Genomic DNA, 7,178 nt, shown 5'->3' on the forward strand with positions numbered 1-7,178 from the left:
CTGCTTTGTATTTTTTAACATAATTTATAGCATGTATCTAAGGGTCTAATTATAGGAACTGGGTTGCTAGGCAAAAAATTAGTATTTTGGGAAACTTCCTGTTCATAATACTTCTAAAAACCAATCCAAAGCTGTTTCCTAATAGTCCATGTGCTGTGTAAATCAAACAACATTTCACACAGAGAGCCCATCACTAACTCATTTTTTTTCTAATCTGGACAGCAGGCAAATTACTCCTTCTTTCCTCTAGTCTTCTTTTTCCCATGAAAAAATACCCCAAAATCCTGTGTGTGCTTTGGAATAGAATTGGACTTTGCCACAAATAATAACAAAACCTCCTGGAAAAGCTTAGAGAAGGACATCATAGAAAAACTGCAGAGTGACAATGGGAGAAGAAGAAATTACTTTTTATGTAAAGTATTTAAATTTATTAGAATGCATAAAACTAAACCAGGAGCATGCATGTAGTTTTGATTGTAATTGGTGTCAAGATCATCACTGCATCTGATAGAGGAATCCTTGAACTGTGAGAGAATTAGGTTATTGTGTCTGTTGTATTATTTTGTGTCTTTGATGTTAACAATCCTATACTCTCAGGATAGTTTTTTGAGTTCACATCAATCAAGACATCACTTTCTTTCAAATTTTTCCAGAACCAAGAAGAAAGAGAAGAGAAAGGTATAATGGTGTTATTTAATCCTGGTTTGAACAATGCCAAGAATCTATATTTAAGAGAGTCAGATCAGATCTGTCTCTATTAATCTTTCACAGAGACTGAAAGTGGAGCATAAAGACCATGAAATCCACTCTGAATAACTTAAAATTCTTAGTGTTGTAAATTCTACTTGCTTTAAATACCCAAGAGATATTCAGCAGAATTGTGTTCATTTAGGTTACAGTATTAATCTCTTCTTGTTGTATAATTGAATATAATAGAATGCTTTTTTTCCCTTTTTATTGCAAAAACCTTAGTACGCCAAAAGCAGACAGTGAGAGGGAACCAATGTTTCCACTTCAAAGGATGTGTAAATCTGCTCTTGTGATTCTGATGTTATGGTTAGGAATTTCATAACAACCCCTGAGTTTTAATGAAAAATTGGTAATGTGGTGCCTCTCCTATGGGAGTTCATATTTTTGTACAGTATTGGCAAGGGAGGAGTGTGGAGGGTAAGCAAGAGCACAAGGAAGAAAATAAATTTCAAAATAAAACCAAAGACACAAGTTAGCATAAATATATTCCCTAAGAGATTTTTATAACCCTTGCAAACATGTGGCATTGCTGCCAATAAGCAGCTCTATCAAGAAACAGAACCCCAGTGTGCAGACTTCTTAATGTAATGCTGTGAGATATTTCAGTCTTGGCCTGTGTGTCTGCTGCTGTCCTTCCTCTCCAGTGCAGGGCTGCACAGTGGTACCTGTCCATCTCCACTAACAGTGAGATCCACTTGAGCACCAAGCTTGCAGTTTAGGTATTCAGAGGCAAAGAAGCTAGCTGATAAAATGGCTGGAATTTACTAAAGACAGTAATTTGTTATGTTCACTAAGTTATCTGTCTGATTTAGCCAAAAGTCTTGAGTGCCACTGCAAAATAACGCTGTCACCTGAGACACAGAATCCTGTTTGGAGTTTGAAAATCCAATTCAAAACATAGAGGAGGTTGATTTGAATACTGGTTAAACTGACATGTTCAGTAACTGAACTGGATGATGTAAAAGAACTTGGGAAAGAGCCAGACACTGGTTTTGGAAAGAGAGAAAAATGCAGCAGCTGAGCTGCCCTTTGGATCTCAGGAGAGCTGAGCTTTATTCTCTGCCTGACTCACTGGGGTCATTTCCTCTATTTATGGCAGCTTTGATATTCCTGAAAGCACCATGCAGCATCAGCACTGTGTACAGGCAGGGGCATGAAGAAAACAGTTACATATTTCCAAACAATTTTCTAGTCTATTGGACAAGAAATTAAAGTGTTCTGCAGCTGTGATTTGGTTTCTGCAGAAACCTCTGTTTTTATAATTAGCTGGTTACTGTTGTGTATCTCCTGAGGATCTGGTGGCTGAAATTCCCATGTTGAGAGTCTGTCCTCAGATCTCTTGTCTCACTGCAGCAAAAATCTGGTCACTGAATAAAGATGTGTAGACTTTAATTACAGAAATACTGACAAAAGGCAGTGCTCATTTGTCAAATGTACTCACAATTGTAAGAAGAGCCTTGCACTGGAGAATCAAAAGACACATAAAAAAATACTGGTTGAGCTGGCTTCACCCACTTATGGAGGGGTACTTTTTGTTTTGGAGGTGGTGAGGAGATTAATCATTTTGCACAAGGTTTTGCTGTGGTTCTCCAGCAAAGGCAGGAGCCGAGAGGCTGGATCTCCAGATTTCCAGCCACCTACCCCAGCCCCGGAGATACTTTTCTAGACTGCAGTTTTCTTCTTCATAACATGCAACACTCTTCCTTAATTTCACTTCTACATTTGGGTGTTCATGAGTGCATGTGAGGCATAATTTTGGACAAGACTGGGTCTGCAGGCATGCTGCAGGGACACCATAGCAGCATTGTTTGTTATGGCCACAGCCTGGCCACATTTCAGTAAATGGCAAAAGTCCTGTTGGCAATCTGGCCAGAGTTCCAGTTATAAATCCCAAATTAGCATTTGGGGATGATGACATTATGGCTGGTCAGAGGCACACTACAGATTTCAGAGCTGCTGATAACATATCAAGGCTGTCACATGCCTTGGACAGAATTCAGGTAGGGCTGCAGAGATGAGAACACTTAAGTAGGTTCTTCTTTCATATGTCTGTATCTGTTTGTTTTCTGTTCTTATCCTTTACTGAATTATATGTTTTATTACCTGCTCAGTGTTTATAATACTCCCTCTTGGCAAGTAAAATATGCCTATATCTGTTTGTCTTTGCCCATGTTTACTAGAGAGGAAAATCACAGATCCCTTCCCAATTCCTGTAGTATTCCTACTGTCTTTAGTGACCTAGCAAATATATCTACAAGTTGTTTTTGAATTTCACTGGATACCACATCTTTAGTTGTCTTAGTATGTTTTATCATAGAACTTTTAACAGTTACTTTGCTGTACCATATTAGAAAGACCTCTACTGTTGTCCAGGAAAAAAAAAAAAAGTATTTCTGATTTAATTTTTTAAAAAAATGAAACGGCAAAAATTAATTACTATTTCCATGGTGTCACTAAAGCATGGCCTGGTACTTGTGTCTCAGCCCCTCTTACTGGAATGCTGCAACCTGAGGTAGCAGCAGGATTCCTGAACCACCAGACCATCTTACCATGTTCTGCTGGGTGACAGCTTGGGAGCAGGATTTCTACAGAGAAAATCTGCTTCTGGCCCACCTGGCCAGAACTAGAAACTTCCAAAATTAAGGTTGGCAAGACAAAGGAGGCCTCTCTCAGTGACAGTCCAATAGACAGAGTTGTCCATCCTGCAAGTTACCTGCTGTGGCTCTAGGAGATAACTTTTTTGGTAACTCAAACAGGTTCCCACAAAGACAGTCAAGCTGAGATCAGAATGCCTGGAGAGATTGTACAGTTTCTTTTCAAGGAAGATTTCATGAGGATAAAGCCATGAGTGAGCTGCTCTGAGCACACAGCTTGAGCCTGCTTTGGGAATGAGGTTGCACCAAGACTTGGGTGTCTGTTTGACTCCTCCACAAATACGTTCATGAGCAAGGGCAACTTCAAGCTTGGCTGTGATGGAAGACCCCACACCATGGTGGCTGCAGGGTGGGAGGGATGTGCTGCTGGCACGCTGTTCTGGGCAGCAGAGGGCCCCTCAGAAGCTGCTGCGAGGCATGTACCTGTGGGAACACTGCTGTGCCCACCCTGTGCCACTGGCCATGCTCATATGGCCAGTGACACCAGTCTGGGGACCCACAACAGTGGTGTGTGCTGCAGAGGAAGAAACTGGACTGGCATTTCATTTATTGTGGGGAGGTGGCCACTATAAATTTGACTTGTGTATGCTAGTAGTATGTCACCTGCTGAGAAAGCCAACTGTAAAATTAATTGTCAGGAATACGAGATGTATATTTTTCCTAATTGGCTTCAGTGCAATTATATCCAAAGGCCCTTTTCACAGTCATTCACAGAGCTTAATTGGTATAGTTTAATATTACAATCTAAAAAGGCCTGGAAGGAGAGCTGGTATTAGGCTAGGTTCCTGATGAATTATAATTATCACTTTGTATAGATGGATGGAAAACATTTCTAATTAAATTAGTCTTGTTACATAAATTAATATTGTCCAGTGGATAAAGCACTTCTGATTTCACATCTAAAATATTTTTAAGAGCACCAAGTTTGTGCCAGAATTTTACTTGGCAGGTCAAACTGTCTTTTAAAATTACTTGACTTTTCAGTAGCATCTTATGCTAGGTTTCTGCATTGAAGATATTTGGCAATGACAGAATGATTCAAAGGGTTGGACAGCAAATAAAGTAAAATATAATAACTAGCATAATTTCCTAGTTCTATGAACAGGGGGATTCACAGTCTGAATGACAGGAATTCATAGCATGACTGTGACACGTTTTCTTCCTATATTAATTTCATCTCCGTCTGAGGGTGTTTGCGAGACATGAACCGCTAATCTAATACTTTGAAAACAGGAAAGCTCATTAGCAGCTCTAGGGAAGGGAGTGAGATGGGTGAGGAAGGTGCAGGTCATTAAAGGTTTAAAAGTAAAGGAAGTGTGAAAGTTTTACGGAGGATTACTCCACATGCAATCTGTTTGTGCTCTGTAAAAACCCAAAGATTTTTGTATATCTCGCATTGCTTTCTCATTAATGAGACCTGCAGTGAATAAAGTAAACAGGCAAATGGAAAGGTGTCAGCTGAAGATGTCAGGATGTCAGGGCGCATTTCAATGAGTGGATTACAGACAGTCACTCCCCGATGACCAGCAGCTTCATGGCCTAGTACATGCAGCCAACACGTCAGGTGTTGAACGCGGCCCTTTCCAACAGGCCTCATCAGACGTTCAGTTTAAGTTTCCAGAGCAACTGCAGTCTGTGACTCCAACAGGGTAGGTATTTTTCAAGAGCATAAAGTGGGAGATAGATGGCCACTTTCTGGCAGAGGATAGTGGGAATATTGTGTCAAGACACTCTGTGCATATGGAAGACCATTACTGAATTTTTCTGCATGTGTGCTCTCTTGTGTATGCAGTACATTACAGCTTACTATATATATCAAAATTTGGCACTCATGTATCTCCCTAAACATCGCATTAATCCATCTGTCTGTCACCATGGTAACAAGGCTCCCTATTGATGATTGAAGAAGAGCCGAACCATTAAAACTAAAAGTACACTGTTTAAAAAAAAAAATCAGTAGGCTTACTTGGAATAGCACTACAGAGACACAAATGGTCAAAAATAGGCTAACTAATATTTTTTATGCATTATTTTTATAGATTATGTGTATTATGGATCTGAAGTAAAGCCTGTTATTGAAATGATCCTTAAATCTGATATTTGCTTCTTCATATCTATTTTTTATATAATCTGCTGAATTCAATATTAAAAATTGTGTATTTTTTCAGAAATTTACATGCTCCATAGTCATTCATCCCAGAGGATGGAAAGATGAAATTAATATCTTAAAAACACCACATACAAAGCAGGTTAGAAATATCGCTGAATATTTTACTGCACTTTTTCTTTCTCTCTCTTTCTCTCTTGCTTCCATACTTGTAACTTTGCCAAAATAAAATCAGTAAAGTGCACACATTCATTAAAGGATCAATGTCTAACTGAGCACTGTTAGTTGGACCTGAGACTTTTTGAGACTCACAATGTTGTGGAAACTCTGACATGAATTACTGGACTTCATAAATCCTTCTTGGGCAATGTATTTCCATTTCTTATTACACTGGCGCCATGCATGCTATTAATGGTAGACTTGAGTCTATAATTCTATTAGGCATTAAAGAGCCAAAATAGAACTTCAAGCTAACAGCTGATTTCTCCTCTCCTTCTGTGTTCATTGGATGGCGCCTTTGGTGCTCTAGAAATGAGAGGACTAGAGAAAGAAATGGGAATACTGCATTTAAGAACACTCTGTCATATTCACTGAACTGAAAGTATGAGTATTTTTGCTTATGTCAGGATTGATACCTGGTTTAAACTATGGCTCTGATCTTATAATAAACCCTTGGGTCAGGAGGTAGCTCACAAGGTTGCTTTATCAGCCCCATGAAAAGTTGACAGGTTGGAAGGTCAGATGGGATCATTGCTCTGTCTGTCTGTGCATGGGGATATGGAGTTTGTACACGTGTACGTACGTTGCATGGATGTTTATCACACAGATTTTATTAAATCTAATGTCCCAGTGGGTAAACATGGATGGTTTGCCCTGTTACAGAGTATATGAGTCCTTGGAGGACATGAAAGATCAACTGAACCTGGAAGATCAACTTGGTAGAACCAGGAGGCACAGATGCTACTAAGCAGCCTAGAGTTTTTGATTAACATCTGACATTTAAAATGCTTTCAGCTCAGAAGAAGCCACAGAAACTTACAGGTGTGGAGGAAAGCTCCCTTGCTCTCGCTTTTCTTTTCTCACTTCCTCTCCAGGTGGGTGAACAATTGTGATCCCTTGAACTGACAAAAAAGGGTATTCCTGTCTGATATGAAGACAAGAAAACAGCAAGTGAAGAGAGTCTTCCTAGTTTCATCTTTGACAGAAAATATAATTCTGAACTTTATAAATGCCAGGGTTGTGACATGTGGGTGGACAAAGACATGACAAAATTATCTGACAGCAAATGCTTTTGGAGGGCATAAAAGTGGCATTTGGCCATGCAGATGATGGAGCCCTGTGATGTAAGTTGTGATCTAATTTGTGTTTGTTCCAAGCAGTACATCACTACCACTGGATCCAGCAGGCCTTCCAAAACAGTGGCAGCTACAAGCACAATTTCTCAGTGTTCTTCCAGTGAGCTAAGTGTCTCAGATTTTAAGAAGATCTTTGTTGGTCAATACAATTTATTTTGCTTTCCCAAATGTAAAAACAACAATGTAGTGTGTTCCGCTGATACAATTAATTTCAAATAGTTTATTATATAAAGAATAATACAGAGCAATAGCATGCCTAAGGATGGAAGGAACTTTGCTTTTTTACTTACAAAATTATAAATTGTACCAGCT

The sequence above is a fragment of the Pyrgilauda ruficollis genome, unplaced genomic scaffold (genome assembly GCF_017590135.1).
Source record: "Pyrgilauda ruficollis isolate IOZ18807 unplaced genomic scaffold, ASM1759013v1 scaffold24, whole genome shotgun sequence".
NCBI classification, from domain to species: domain Eukaryota; kingdom Metazoa; phylum Chordata; class Aves; order Passeriformes; family Passeridae; genus Pyrgilauda; species Pyrgilauda ruficollis.